This window comes from Lithobates pipiens, unplaced genomic scaffold (assembly GCF_037356315.1).
Source record: "Lithobates pipiens isolate NorthernLeopardFrog02 unplaced genomic scaffold, aLitPip1_a1.2 Scaffold_11, whole genome shotgun sequence".
Classification (NCBI taxonomy): domain Eukaryota; kingdom Metazoa; phylum Chordata; class Amphibia; order Anura; family Ranidae; genus Lithobates; species Lithobates pipiens.
This window is the reverse complement of record NW_027507696.1, coordinates 13,086,471-13,101,458: the sequence shown is the minus strand read 5'-3', so window position 1 is coordinate 13,101,458 and position 14,988 is coordinate 13,086,471. Positions and strand designations below refer to the sequence as shown.

General features: G+C 47.8%; 1 long non-coding RNA gene across 1 annotated transcript; it reads right to left on the bottom strand.

Annotated features, from left to right (window-relative positions):
- Positions 1-3,418: 3,418 nt before the first annotated feature.
- LOC143961122 (uncharacterized) lies at positions 3,419-4,089 on the bottom strand. Its single transcript, XR_013270416.1, has 2 exons — positions 4,010-4,089; positions 3,419-3,904 (listed from the first exon to the last, which is right to left on the bottom strand). It is a non-coding gene; the product is annotated as an uncharacterized LOC143961122 (long non-coding RNA).
- Between the last annotated feature and the right edge of the window lie 10,899 nt (positions 4,090-14,988).

Below are 14,988 nucleotides of genomic sequence, written 5' to 3'. Positions count from 1 at the left end.
ACAGTAACCACCAATGTAAAGAGGGATTTACACTGACCACCAATGTAAGGGGGACATTCACACTGGCCACTAGTTTGAATGAAAGGATTCTACACAAAGCCCCATTGTAATGAGAAGTTTTACACTGGCCACTAATGTAACTGAGACGTTTAGCCTGTGTTCACATTTGGGTTTCGGGAGCACATGCAAAATCACTTTCCAGACACCACAGAAACATGCTGTCCTTTAGGAGATACACAGCAGTGCCATCAATTGTTAATGACACCCTCACGCATCTGCTGACATGTGCTGTGGCACTGTGTGATTTTGAAAAAGGGTTAGGGACTATCTTCTGCATTTCTAGTGCATAGAGCAAGCAGCCCATTGAAATGAATAGGCTGCCCTACGCACTACCTACATTTTTATCCACCATGTCAGTACACCTTTGCATCCTAAAACCCATGCTAACCTCTGCACCCAAAACCGCCCCCACCCTCTCCCCCGTTAAATATTGGTGCCTCCTTTGCTCATCTTTGTACCCACCTTCCTTACCTCCTATACATCTCCCTCCTTGCTCACCTGTGTACTAGAGATGAGTCGAACACCCCCTCGTTCGGTTCGCACCAGAACATGTGAACAGGCACAAATTTGTTTGAATACACAAACACAGTTAAAGTCTAAGCCCTTGTACACACGGTCGGAGAATCCGTCGGAATGTGTCCTATCGGACCATGTTGTCGGATAATCCGACTGTGTGTGCTATGCATCGGACTGATTCCGTCGGAATATCCGTCGGACCCAATTTTCCAACATGTTGGAAATATTTTCCGACCAACTGGTTCGATCGGACATACTCCGATCATGTGTAGAGAATTTTGATCGGACCAAGTGCCACGTATGCTCAGATCAAATTCCTAGACCAAAGCTATTGGCTACTAGCCTGAACGTAGTCCCATCGTAACTAAATAACGTCATCACGTTCTGAATGATTGGATTTTCCGACAACTTGGTCCGACTGTGTGTATGCAACAGTTTCGGACACAATCCGTCGGACACAATCCGTCGGACAAAATCCGACGGATTTGGTTGGCAGAATATCCGACCGTGTGTACAGGGGCTAAGGGACACGAACATGAATAATCAAAAGTGCTAATTTTAAAGGCTTATATGCATGATATTGTCATAAAAAGTGTTTGGGGACCTGAGTTCTGCCCCAGGAGACATGTATCAATGCAAAAAAAAAGTTTTAAAAACTGATGTTTTTTCGGGAGCAGTGATTTTAATAATGCTTAAAGTGAAACAATAAAAGTGTAGGGGTGTCTATAGTATGCCTGTAAAGGGGTGCATATTTCCCGTGTTTAGAACAGTCTGACAGCAAAATGGCATTTCCAAAGGAAAAAAAGTCATTTAAAACTACTCGCGGCTACATTGAATTGTCAGTCCGCAATACACATAAAAGTTCATTGATAAAAACGGCATGGGGATTTCCCCACAGGGGAACCCCAAACCAAAATGTAAAAAAAAAATGCATGGGGGCCCCCATAAAATTCATACCAGGCCCTTCAGGTCTGGTATGGATATTAAGGGGAACCCCGTGGCAAAATTAAAAAAAAAAAATGGCATGGGGGGGTCCCCCTCAAAATCCATAGCAGACCCTTCAGGTCTGATATGAATTTAAAGGGAAACCCAGCACCAAAATTGAAAAAAAAATGCCGTGGGGTCCCCCAAAAATCCATACCAGACCCTTATCTGAGCACGCAACCTGGCAGGCCGCATGAAGAGAGGGGGGCGAGAGAGCGCCCCCCTCCTGAACCATGCCAGGCCACATGCCTTCAACATTGGGAGGGTGCTTTGAGGTAACCCCTCAAAGCACCTTTTCCCCATGTTGATGGGGAGAAGGGCCTCATCTCTACAGCCCTTACCTGGTGGTTGTGGGGGTCTGCGGGTGAAAGGCTTATCGGAATCTGGAAGCCCCCTTTAACAAGGGGATTCCCAGATCCCAGCCCCCTGTGTGAAGTCCTTTATTAAATTCTTCTTCTTTGCGCTTCTTCTTTCATCTTCTTTCTTCTGGTCTTCCTTCGGTGTTGTTCTTCTTCTCCATCTTCTTCTTCATCTTCTTCTTCCTCCGCTCTTCTCCTCCTGCATCTTGCTCCGGCTTCTTCTCTGCGCCGTCCACAATCCACCTCTGTGGGAGTCTCTGCCTACCTCTGCACACCCCACACTGCCCCCCCCCCCCCCCCCACCAATTTGCTTACCTTAGCAGAACAGGCGGATGTTAGGGTTAGTGAACACAGTTACAGGCAGGACTTTCAAACATGCTGAGTTGGTTAGCATTAATCGCGCACACTGAGATATTGGGACACAGCACAGGACCAAAACTTCAAGAGACAAAGGAAATTTAAACCAGGGTAGTTGGTAGATATGAGGCAGCTTCTTTGGGCCCCAAAACAATGACAGGGCCCAGGGCGGCTTCCCCCTTTTGCCTTGCCTTTAAGACTGCCCTGTATTGGACAGTGGGAGGGAACCTGACAAGTGAGTGTATAAGCTTTTGTTACAGCCCTGGCAAATGGCAGAAGAAAAGTGCCATATTGTATTGTGGAATACTGTATATAAGGCCAGAGTGCATGTGCTCAGGGTGAGCTGAACCAGAGAACAGAGCTCAGGAGGGAGGGGGAGGCTGCCCTCTCCTCTGCAGAGGCGGTTGTGCAGCCCTGGGTGGTCGACTCAGGGGCCTAAAGAGAGAAGCTGAACCCAGAGGTCCTGCAGAGCTGACTGGAAGGGAGACACCAGGAAGGATCTGATTCTGCCTACTTTGAGTAGAGATCTGTGTCTTTGGATCCTGTTGAGTTAGGGTCGCCCCCTATAGCTCAGAGTCAGTGGATGGGTGTCAGCAAAGAGGATGCTAGAGAGAGCATCTTGAAGATAATGTAATTCATCAAGTCTGCTGAGCATGCGTAGTCTTGCTCTCATGATTTTTTTGGGGCGAAAATTGTACTAATTATGTGAAAAATCGGACATGGTGTTGACATATGATTAAAATGTTATAGTCTGCACATTCAGCTTTTGTCGTATGAAAAATCATAATCGGCTGTCAAAAAGCACCATCCTAATGATCCGAAAATGGGCAGATCGTTTGTCGGACAAAATTTTACTTACGATTTTCGTATTGTGTATATGGGGCTTTAGGCTGTTTGTTCCCTAAAGCAAGATTGAATCACATTCATATGCAAATAATGACTTAATCTTGTGTTATTAAATAAGTGACTATCATTATACCAGACAAGCCAGTCTCTTCAGATCATCAGACTGACAAAATGTAAGAACATCGGCCAGCATTAGACTATTATTTATACCTGTGATCACACAAAATATAATAATATCTATATATCTAACATAAATTATAATAGATATTTCAAAATAAACAGTGATTCCACACTAATCATTGTTTTCAGAACTTTTTATACCTTTTTTTTTTGGTGTTTGTACTGAAGTGTTATAAAATCTACTTTCTCGTAGGAATAGTAATAAAACAGAAAGCAATATACTTCCTCTTCCTCTGTGTGGGTTACCACATAGATATAAAATGTGATATTGAGCGGCCTGTCAGTTATTTCTGTTGCCGTGTATCTTGCACAGTAATATGTTCCAGAATCTTTAGTTTCTGTTGCATTCATTTGCAGGTAGACCTCTTTCTTTGCCGTGTCTCTGGTGATTGAGATTCTGTTTTTTAGTGAATCAGCATAGTCAGTGCTACCAGTACTCCATATGTGTCCAATCCACTCCAATTTAGATTCAGACATTTGTCTAACCCAGTTTACAGCATAGCTGGATAACTCAAACCCGGACACTGTACAGGTCATTTTTATTTGTTGTGAAGGTTTTACAATTCCTGGGCCTGATTCTCGTAACGTCTGGGAGAGGACACCTGAAAAACAAAATCACAATAATTAATGAGTCTAATAATCAGCTAAGAACAATTATTTACAATAATATTATAATATATAATAATTATTATTATTATTTCTCATACTTAAAGGGAAAATTGCAATAAAGAGCACAAGTGTATCCATTGTTTCTAAATGGATAGCTGTTGATATAAAATGTTACTTGCTCCCCTGCTCTCCTTATGTACCTGAGGACACACAATCAATTTGCATAACAGATATAGCTGGGATTTATAATAGGACATGTCTGTTGTCAGTGCTGACAGTATACTTACACTGTGGTCTGAAAAGTAAAGCCATCCCCTTTACAAATACAGATCATCCTCTGGTAATACCTGACATATGATACAATGACATTGTCCATGATCCCGGCTAAAATATCTTCTCCCAGTCCTTGGTGATCAGTCAGCACTTTAGGATTCCTGAGCATCTGCAGACAGGGCAGAACTACAAGGATGGTGCAATTTATACTTATTTCAAAGCTGTGTTACAATATTAGTACATATTATTTAAACTATTTTATTATTAACATTTTACATGTAATGGTGAAGTGTGTATAGTGATGAATTATTCATGCTTTCTCTTCAGCCTGCTCTCAATGTGCAGTTGAGCAGTCCTATATTGCAAAAATCCCAGTTTGTGTTACAAGAAGTAACATTCAAAAAAATCTCAGATGGTTTTCAACTAACTTTAAAATCTGTGAAGGGAGAGGTTCTATTCTTACTGTACAATGCTGCCCTCCATTGTCTTCATTTACTATTTAGAGTCCAGTAATAATGTCGGGAGCACTGTGGGACATAAAAATAGAGCAATGATATGTGTAGCTTTCGCTGCATGGATATATGTGCCCTTTATACATAGGTTAGGGGTGCCGCAGCATGATGCAGTTATTTATATTATAATATATAAATTTAATCATGTTTGCTTAGTTCTCTTTTTTCCTTTCTCTGCTTTTTGGCAGAAAGCTTAGACTAAGGATGGTAATACATGACCTAACTCAAACTTCACTTGTGACAACTGGGTCTGCAGGGCTTTACTAGAGGGTAAAGGTGATTGATAATAGGGATGAGCTTCAGGTCAGTTCAGGTCAGTAGCGGCCCATCCATTTAGGACGCGGGGACATTGCCCCCTAATCCATGCTCCTGACCCCTAATCTACATGCAGGATGCCGGACGCATGGATTCCAATGTTTTAGTTTTTTTCAAAGCACATGATTAGAGCTGGAGGCTCTAATTGGCTTAAAAAAGGGTGGGCTTGAGGTGCAGACCGACCAACCGACGGGGGGGTATTGGGTAGTTTGTTTGCCCCCCCCCAAATGGAGCACCAGCCGCCACTGGTTAAGGTCCATTATGAGATCAATCCAAAACCAAGGTGTTTGCTGACCAGGCAACTAAAAGGCTAAATTTGACGAGTTCAGCAAACCATAACACTAAGCAAATAAAAACCCTTTTTTAATAGAGAAAAAAGAGAGCGCTTAAAGTTGAAGTCCTGCAAATTAAGAAAAAAAAAGTAATCTACAAATACTTGAGCTGCTAACTTTTAAAATAAGGACACTCACCTGTCCCAGGGTCCAGCGATGTCTGCACCCAAGGCAGAACCGTCCCTTGGTCCTCGGATGCTGCTGCCGCCATCTTCAGTAAGGGAATCAGGAAATGAAGCCTTGCTGCTTCACTTCCCGCTTCCCTGCTGCGCGAGTCGCAGCGCAATCTGAATGGTCTCTGCTGTCTCTGGGACCTGTGTGTGTCCCAGCAGACAGCACGGGGGGACAGGAAGAGGTGTAGACTCCAGTGGGAGTACCTGCAGGTATCTGCACCCCCCTGAATAGTGCCAAATGTGACACCGGTGGGATCCAAAAAGTGGAGCTTCAATTTTTGTTTGAACCTCTGTTTTAAGACAAATAAACAGAAAATCATAAAAATCTCTGGGTCTTATGAACTTGAAAAATGAATGCAGGTTGGCTTACACTCTTCTTTCCCTAGCCACAAAAACTGCAATTGACTGCAAGTATCACAGGCAATATCCAGCACTGAATATAGTGCTAGTAGGCAGATATAGTTCTTGCTCTATCCAGTAGGTGGTGTCTTGCCACTTTTCTGATGGAGTGGAGACTCAGAGGAATGTTTTCACCCTGAAGCCTCTGTAGTTGTCACAGGGAGAACAGCTCTCCAAATGAATGCTGGAATCCCTGGTGAGGTTCTGCAGGCATCTTGGTTGGGGCAGCCCCTTTAAATAGGGGACTCTGCTGGGGCTTGGCATACTTTTTGTGAGTGGACAGTGTAGGGACAGATACCTGCTCTGCCAGGGAGAGAGACTGGGCATTAGGCTCCAGTGCAAGGAGAAAAAGTGTAGGGATACTGCTATACACACTCAAGACACCAGTCTCCAGAACTGCCGTGGCAGATCTTCCTACCTTCTCTTAGAGCCACCAGTGCCTTCTGCCCTGCCCATCAGCCACCCTTCCAGCAGATGCTGTCCCAGTAAATGGCCCTGCCTGTATTGTGACTGAATACATACTGCTGCCCAACTGGGTTCCGGTGCCATGACATTCTGGTTCAAGCAGGATTATCTGCACTGCTATCTTCACTTGTTCCATAAGGAATGTAAAAGGACTCTACTGGGAGCTGCTGTTGCACCTGTTACCACAAGTGTAAATGTACCTTTACTGCTAGTGATCTGCATCTGTTGCCATCAGAGACTATACTAGTGCTAACTACTGTGTTCTTCAAGTATCCTTGTGCTATGCGGAAGCTGTCACAAACATCACAAACCACTTCAAAGCACAGACATGCCCCACCTAGAGTTCTATAGTACTCTATAAGCCAGCTCAGAGTTGGCCTTAATTATTGCCAGATATATAATCTCTAAAATGACAATAATTATTTAAGACCATCGTGACAGGTTCCTAAAGTGGTGGTAGTTAGAACTACCTGAATTTGTAGTTGAGTGTTGGTAATGCTAAGAAATTTGGTAAAAATTCTTAAATTAGGCGCTGTTAGTTCTTCCAGATATGTGTTATAATGGCTTTATTGAATTTGGCCCTCCCTCCCTGCTATAATGTCAGCTGTTCCTCACACTAAACTCCTACATAATGACAAGGACTGCTGTGATAGAGTTAGTTCCAGTTCTTGTTTTGTGAAAAGTACAAACATGTTATTAAACCATTCTATAACTGCTCTTCCTCGCAGACTACAGGACACCACATGTGCGAGAGTAGCTTTGCCAAGCTAGCATTCAGATGCTGGACTGGAGATGGTTTAAGGATATTTTCATTTACTACTCCAACAACCATGGAAGGGAAACCTGCCATAGCAAGGTTGCTATTGGAGATGGGGTGGTTGCTGATGAGAGCTGTTGAGGTTTTATCTTTCACTTCCCCTTCTCTTGTCTGGCTCATTGACCCCTCCCCTCTTATGGATATGGAAAAAGGAAGGCCTTTGAGCCCATTGATAAACTCTCTTGATGGATGCAGCTGATGCAGAGAAAAATGCTTGCACATGCATGTAGTAACCAAGTGGCTGGTATTCTGAGTACGGTTGGCACCTGTCCGGGATTCATCCGGGCCTTCTGGGTTTTGAATCATGTGTTCGGGTTTCAGGCAGACTAAAACCTGGAAAAATTACTTAGACCAGGCTGTGGCTCCCCAAGAAACCAAGATAGTCACACACAAATCTGTTGCCATCAGGAAACTGCGAGCGGCTGTTTGGGGGCAGGTTCGATATAACTGGGGGACAGAGCAATGATGTCAGGAAGAACAATTTGGCCACACCCACTGTTGTGGCGCACTATGCACACTGCATTACCACTCTCCTTGGGGCACCCAAAGCTGTCCCAGGTTGCTAAAGTGTCTGGGGTTGGTTTGAAGAAAAGGTGGCAACCCTAACTCTGAGATAGGCTTTGTGAGCCACTCCACTACCTCCTGTTCATGCCCTGGCTTTATTTCTTGACCACTTTGCAAAAGGAAAGGCAGAAGTATCTTGCCTATACTTTTTACAACTTTGTTTCATGTTGGATCTGCTCTCCTCTCCACATTAAGCACCTTTGCCTCTCATTTTAGGCCTGGCTGTCATTCTAGTTTTTTGGGGATGAAAAAAATATTTAGGATTTATTTTTACTATGACAATAAGGTTGTGAATGTGTGGTGCTTTTGTGCACACTGGTTATCGCACATCAACATTGCGTAATGCTGTATACAAATGGCAGCTCCAAGATCTGTTCAGCATCAACTGTATGCTGTGCTAAGGAAGACCTCAATAATTCAAGAAAAAAGGCTGACCCAGCAGCTAATTGACACTTGTGATACCGAAAAAAAGCGGTTCTAAAAAAGGCAGTCGGATGTAAAAATAAAACTGTGAAAGTAGACAAAGGTGGAATACAAAAGAAGCCCATGTAGCCCAGTACTGTAACCAACAAAACTATAGCACAGTTTAGCAGAATTAGCTCTTCCTAACACCCCCCCCCCCCCCCCAATGAGATGAAGACCACAATGGTGCACATGCAGGGTTCACACCCAACCCTGCATGTCCAGGATTCATTGAAAAGGTAAACTAAATGCCCAGATTTGTCCTGATCATCTTTATGAACTTCTCACTGCTACAGCAGAGGGAAAACATTCCTTTAGTGGTGGTATTACTACCATGAAGGGTAAAGATAACCAGGGGAGGGCTGGCAGCCTTAGGCCTGGGGGGAAAATCCAGTCAAGTAGCCCACTGAACCACCGAATCAGCTCACTATTCCATCTACACCACATTCCCCGTACAGAGAGAGAGGGAGACTGCTCCACATTGCCCCAGAGAGAGAGAGAGACTGCATGACACTGCCTACAGAGAGCCTACAGAGAGAGAGACCACTTCACACTGCCTGCACAGAGAGAGAGACCACTTCACACTGCTTGCACAGAGATAGAGAGAGACCACTTCACACTGCTTGCACAGAGAGAGAGAGAGAGAGAGAGACCACTTCACACTGCTTGTACAGAGAGAGAGAGACCACTTCACACTGCTTGCACAGAGAGAGAGACCACTTCACACTGCTTGCACAGAGAGAGAAAGATAGACCGCTTCACACTGCCTGCACAAAGAGAGAGAGAGAGAGAGAGAGAGAGAGAGAGAGAAAGACCACTTCATACTGCCTGCAAAGAGAGAGAGAGAGACTGCTTCACACTGCCTGCACAGAGAGTGAGAGAGAGAGAGAGAGACCGCTTCACACTGCCTGCACAGAGAGAGAGAGATCACTTTGCACCACTTGCACAGAGAGAGAGAGAGAGACCGCTTCACATTGCCTGCACAGAGAGAGAGAGAGAGAGACCGCTTCAAACTGCCTGCACAGAGAGGGAGAGGCCACTTTGCACCACTTGCACAGAGAGAGAGAGAGACCACTTCACACTGCCTGCACAGAGAGAGACCACTTCACACTGCTTGCACAGAGAGAGAGAAAGAGACCGCTTCATACTGCCTGCACAGAGAGAGAGAGAGAGACCACTTCACACTGCCTGCACAGAGAGAGATGGAGAGAGAGCACTTCATACTGCCTGCATAGAGAGAGAGAGAGAGAGAGAGAGAGACCACTTCACGCTGCCTGCACAGAGACAGAGAGAGAGACGGCTTCACACTGCCTGCATGGAGAGAGAGAGAGAGAGACTGCTTCACACTGCCTGCACAGAGAGAGAGACTGCTCCACGTTGCCTGCAGAGAGAGAGAGAGACTGCTCCACATTGCCCGCTGTGTGAATCGGTCTCTCTCTGTGCAGGCACTGTGAAGTGGTCTCTCTCTCTGTGCAGGCAGCGTGAAGCAGTCTCTCTCTGTACAGGCAGTGTGAAGCGGTCTCTCTCTCTGTGCAGGCAGTGTGTAGCGTTCTCTCTCTGTGCAGGCAGTGTGGAGCAGTCTCTTCCTGTGCAGGCAGTGTGGAGCTGTCTCTCTATCTCTGCGCAGGCACTGTGAAGCAGTCTCTCTCTCTGTGCAGGCACTGTGAAGCGGTCTCTCTCTCTCTCTGTGCAGGGGCTGTGAAGCAGTCTCTCTCTCTGTGCAGGTAGTGTGAAGCGGTCTCTCTCTCTGTGCAGGCACTGTGAAGCGGTCTCTCTCTCTCTCTGTGCAGGCACTGTGAAGCGGTCAGTCTCTGTGCAGACACTGTGAAGTGGAGCAGTCTCTCAGAGAATGGAGCAGTCTCTCAGAGAGAGACTGCATGATTGCCCCCAGAGAGACTGAGAAAAAGAGCTTGTCCCTTCCCCACACCCAGACCAATAAGACTGCAGGAAGATGAAGACCAAAGACTATGCTGTCACTGCCGCCACACTAAGCGCTACCTGTGGAGTGTGGAGCTTCTCTGGTAAGTGAGCACCACACCACTGGGCAAGCCAAGCAAGCAGAGTAGCCGAGAGTCACAGTGAGCGCAGCAGGCTAAACACGCAAGTCCTGCTGTCTCCTCGGCATGACCACCAGATTCACCAGGGTGCAGGCTCCTCCTGTGTCAATTGCGAGCAGTAAGAAACGTACATGCAGGTGCACGCAGGAGCACCGCACAGATTAAGGGCATATTGGGCCTGGTGCTGCAGTGGAGCAGGTTTAAGAGTGGCAGGGATATGAGGTAAGTAATGTCATATCCCAGCTCTTGCCCAGACTTGGTCACAGCCCCACAGGTATAATGCTAGGGAAGTCCGGCACTTGATTTACCAAGCTTTCGTAAGAGCCGTGTGTCAGTGTGTGCTCTGAGATAAAAGTTTTCAAGCCATCAGAATACAGTGTTCACTGCCAGCAGCTATAGCAGCCAGCAGTGATCAATAAAAAATAAAGACACGCTGGTTGTACTAAAGTCAATAGATCAAATTCTGTACAACCAATCTGCACATAGATAGATTGAAATTTCTGCTGAACCGGCAGACTTTTAATCTGTCTATGGTGGCCTAAGTCCACCAGTCTCTGAGTTTATTAATGTCCTCAAATCTTCTGAAAGGGGGGCTCCACTTAGGTGTAGAAATTCACTTTGAACTCTACCTTATTTCCAGAACTCTCTTTAGGGTCCGTTCACACAGGGGCAACTCAGATCCAACTTCAGGTCGCCCCTAGTCACCTCAGGTCGGACAACATTTAAAAATCAATGTAAGTGAATGAGAGCCGTCTTAATGCACGCTACTGAAGTCGCTCCGACTTCAGAAAAAGTTCCTGTACTACTTGAATCCGACTTGTAGGCATGGGTTTCCCCTCCGAGAGCATACCAGGCCCTTAGGTCTGGTATGGATTCTAAGGGGAACCCCCTACGCCGGAAAAAATGGCATGGGGATCCCCCCCAGAACCATACCAGACCCTTATCCGACCACGCTGCCCGGCCGACCAGGAAAGGGGGTGGGGACGAGCGAGCGCCCCCCCCCCCTCCTGAGCCGTACCAGGCCGCGTGCCCTCAACATGGGGGGGTGCCTTAGGGAAGGGGGGTTGCTCGGCCCCCCCACCCCAAAGCACCTTGTCCCCATTTTGATGAGGACAAGGGCCTCTTCCCGACAACCCTGGCCGTTGGTTGTCGGGGTCTGTGGGCGGGGAGCTTATCGGAATCCGGGAGCCCCCTTTAATAAGGGGGCCCCCGGATACCGGCCCCCCACCCTATGTGAATGAGTATGGGGAACAATGTATCCCTACCCATTCACCTGTGAAAAAAATGTACAAAATAACACAACACACAAGGGTTAAAATAGTTTTTTGCACAGCTCCGGGGGTCTTCTCGCCGGACTCCTCCGCTATCTTCTGCTCGCTCTTTTACTAGCGGAGGAGCCCGGCTTTCTTCTTTGTCGCCGCCGCCCTCTTCTTCCGACTTCGGGTGTCTTGTCCCCCTCTTCGGTTCTTCTTGCCGGGCCACCGCTTCTTCTTCCAGCTCTTTTACTAGCGGTGGCCCGGCCTTCTGTCGCCACCGTCGCCGCTACCTTCCATTCTTCTTCTTCTTCTGGAGATGTTGACTCGACGCTCTCTCCAGCCGCAATGCCAGAGACGCGGTGCGCGGCGACTTATATAGTGACAAGGGGCCTGGTCACCAGTTGATGTCACATGGTGACCCCGTCCCCTTACAATGTCACAGTCCCGGAGGATGCTGGGACTGTGACATCGTAAAGGGGGCGGGGTCACCATGTGACATCAACTGGTGACCCCGCCCCTTGTCCCTATATAAGTCACTGCGCACCGCGTCTCTGGCATTGCGGCCGGAGAGAGCGTCGAGTCAACATCTCCAGAAGAAGAAGAAGAAGAACAGAAGATGGCGGCGACGGCGGCGACAGAAGACCGGGCCACCGCTAGTAAAAGAGCTGGAAGAAGAAGCGGTGGCCCGGCAAGAAGAACCGAAGAGGGGGACAAGACCCCTGAAGTCGGAAGAAGAGGGCGGCGGCGATGAAGAATAAAGCCGGGCTCCTCCGCTAGCAAAAGAGCTAGCAGAAGATAGCGGAGGAGTCCGGCGAGAAGACCCCCGGAGCTGTGCAATAAACTATTTTAACCCTTGTGTGTTGTGTTTTTTTTGGACATTTTTTTCACAGGTGAATGGGTAGGGGTACATTGTACCCCATACTCATTCACATAGGGTGGGGGGCCGGTATCCGGGGGCCCCCTTATTAAAGGGGGCTCCCGGATTCCGATAAGCCCCCCGCCCGCAGACCCCGACAACCAACGGCCAGGGTTTGTTGGGAAGAGGCCCTTGTCCTCATCAACATGGGGACAAGGTGCTTTGGGGTGGGGGGCCGAGCGCCCCCCCTTCCCTAAGGCACCCCCCCATATTGAGGGCACGTGGCCTGGTACGGCTCAGGAGGGGGGGCGCTCGCTTGTCCCCACCCCCTTTCCTGGCCGGCCGGGCAGTGTGCTCGGATAAGGGTCTGGTATGGATCTGGGGGGAACCCCACGCCGTTTTTTTCGGCGTAGGGGGTTCCCCTTAGAATTCATATCAGACCTAAGGGCCTGGTATGCTCTCGGAGGGGGAACCCACGCCAAATTTTTTTCCATAAATTTGGCGTGGAGTTCCCCCTTCAGAGCTCATTCTCTGATTGGCCACGGCAAAAGCCACTTGGCCTGGGGCGAAGTCGTGTTGTAAGTCGCCCCAGATCGTGTTCAAGTCGTCTCCAAGTTGCCTCACAAAGGCGTCCTGGAAGTCGTGTCGCCCCTGTGTGAACAGATCCTTAGGGTCCTTTCACACTGAAGGTGCTTTACAGGCGTTTTAGTGCTAAAAATAGCACCTGTAAAGCGCCTCTCATGCCACCCCAGGGTAAAAGCCCCGAGTGCTCTCACATTCTGAAAAGTCCTGCAAGCAGCATTATTGGTTTTGGAGAGGTGTGCTGCCCATTGAAATGAATGCAACACGGGCGGTTTTAACCCTTTCTTTGGCCGCTAGTGGGGGTTAAAAGTGGCCTGATAGTGATGGTAAAGCTCCACTAAAATAAACAGCGCTTTACCACTACCACCCACACCGCCCCAGTGTGAAAATACCCTTAGGTATTAGATGTGCAAACAATAAGGTGAGAGTACATCTAATACCTACAGAGAGTAATGGAAATAAGGTGGAGTTCAAAGTGAACCATGCCATTACCTGGAGGGACTGGCATTTAGGGGGTTAAAATAGGCAGGGATGAAATGTAATAGCAACTCCACACTGCCTGTCAAATGCCTCTGAAAAGTGACCTGAGCATGGATGGCTTTTCAGAGGAGTGGCAGTGCCTGCTGCAAGTGAATACAAGCCTTTGGCCTCACACTTGTGTGCTGCAGTTTGGCTGCAGTGCGGGTGTACTGACGGCTTTCACAGTCCCTCAGACATCTTTTAGGTTGCACATTTTTGCTGCATTTTCTGGAATTGCACCAAAGATGCAGCATGCAGGACGTTTTGTGCACTTTCAGAACATGCAGTAAAAATGTGAAGCCTCTAGTGGACCAGGGGCAACATGCAGGAAGGCTGCCAGGACACCAGCACTGCAGCCAAACCGCAGCATGCCAGTGGGAGCCCACATCATACCACCTAGGAGGGCAAGGTACTGCACAGGCTGCTAGAAAAAAACTCTTTGGCTGCAGAGAGGGGAGGAGCTCACTGACTTGGGCGGTCCCCGCCTCCCAGAAGCCTCACTTGATTACTGAAACTGCTCAGATTGAACTTTTCCGCCCACACATCCTCTTCCCAGACAGCACACGGGCTGCACGGAGTGTGGGTGGGGAAAGAGAGAGCAGGTCCAGCCTCTGTCAGCCAATGGTGTGGAGGAGGGAGGGGTTGGGCGGGGCTGTGCTGTGTAACACAGACTGTCAGCCCTGACATGAAGACATCGCTGGCTCACAGTACTGGACTCGGCCAGCTCAAGAACTGTGCATGTGCGGATTGGAGCTGATGACACAGCAGCCTTTGCCACAGCGTATCAGAGCAGCCCAGGGGGCAATTGCATCCCTGCCCCCCCTCCCCCGGCCCACCCCTGAAGATAACTGATACTAGGAAGGAGCTTCAGGATCCGGTCATGAGTTGAATCCAAGCTGTTTGCAGTTTGCCAAACTAAAGCAGCTAAATTGCCATATATAAAGTGATACTAAGGTCCCCCGTTTTCTTATTTACATTTAAAAATAACAAGCATGTCCTGTTTGATAATTAGGAAGCCACTTCCATTAGATTACCTTTCCACATGGACTTCAGAATAACACAAGGTAGGACTCTGCAACAAAGTTTGGTAAAATCCTTGTAATGTACATAGATCACCCGGAGGGGAATGGAGTTTCTCTCTAACCAATTCAGCCCCGGCATATAGTCATATGACGCCCACAGATGGGATCTCCCATCGCTTGGGACCCGGTGCGCTTGCCCGCCGGGCACCCGCGATTGCCCGGGAACACAGCAGGACCGTGGATCTGTGTATGTAAACACACAGATCTACATCCTGTCAGTGGAGAGGAGACAGTACAGAGGAACACCGATTGGTCTCCTCCCCTTGTGAGTCCCCTCACCCACAGTTAGAATCACTCCCATAAGGAACATATTAACCCCTGCAGCGCCCCCTGGTGTTAACCCCTTCCCTGCCCGTCACATTTACACAGTAATCAGTGCAATTTTATAGCACCGATCGCTGTGTAAATGTTCC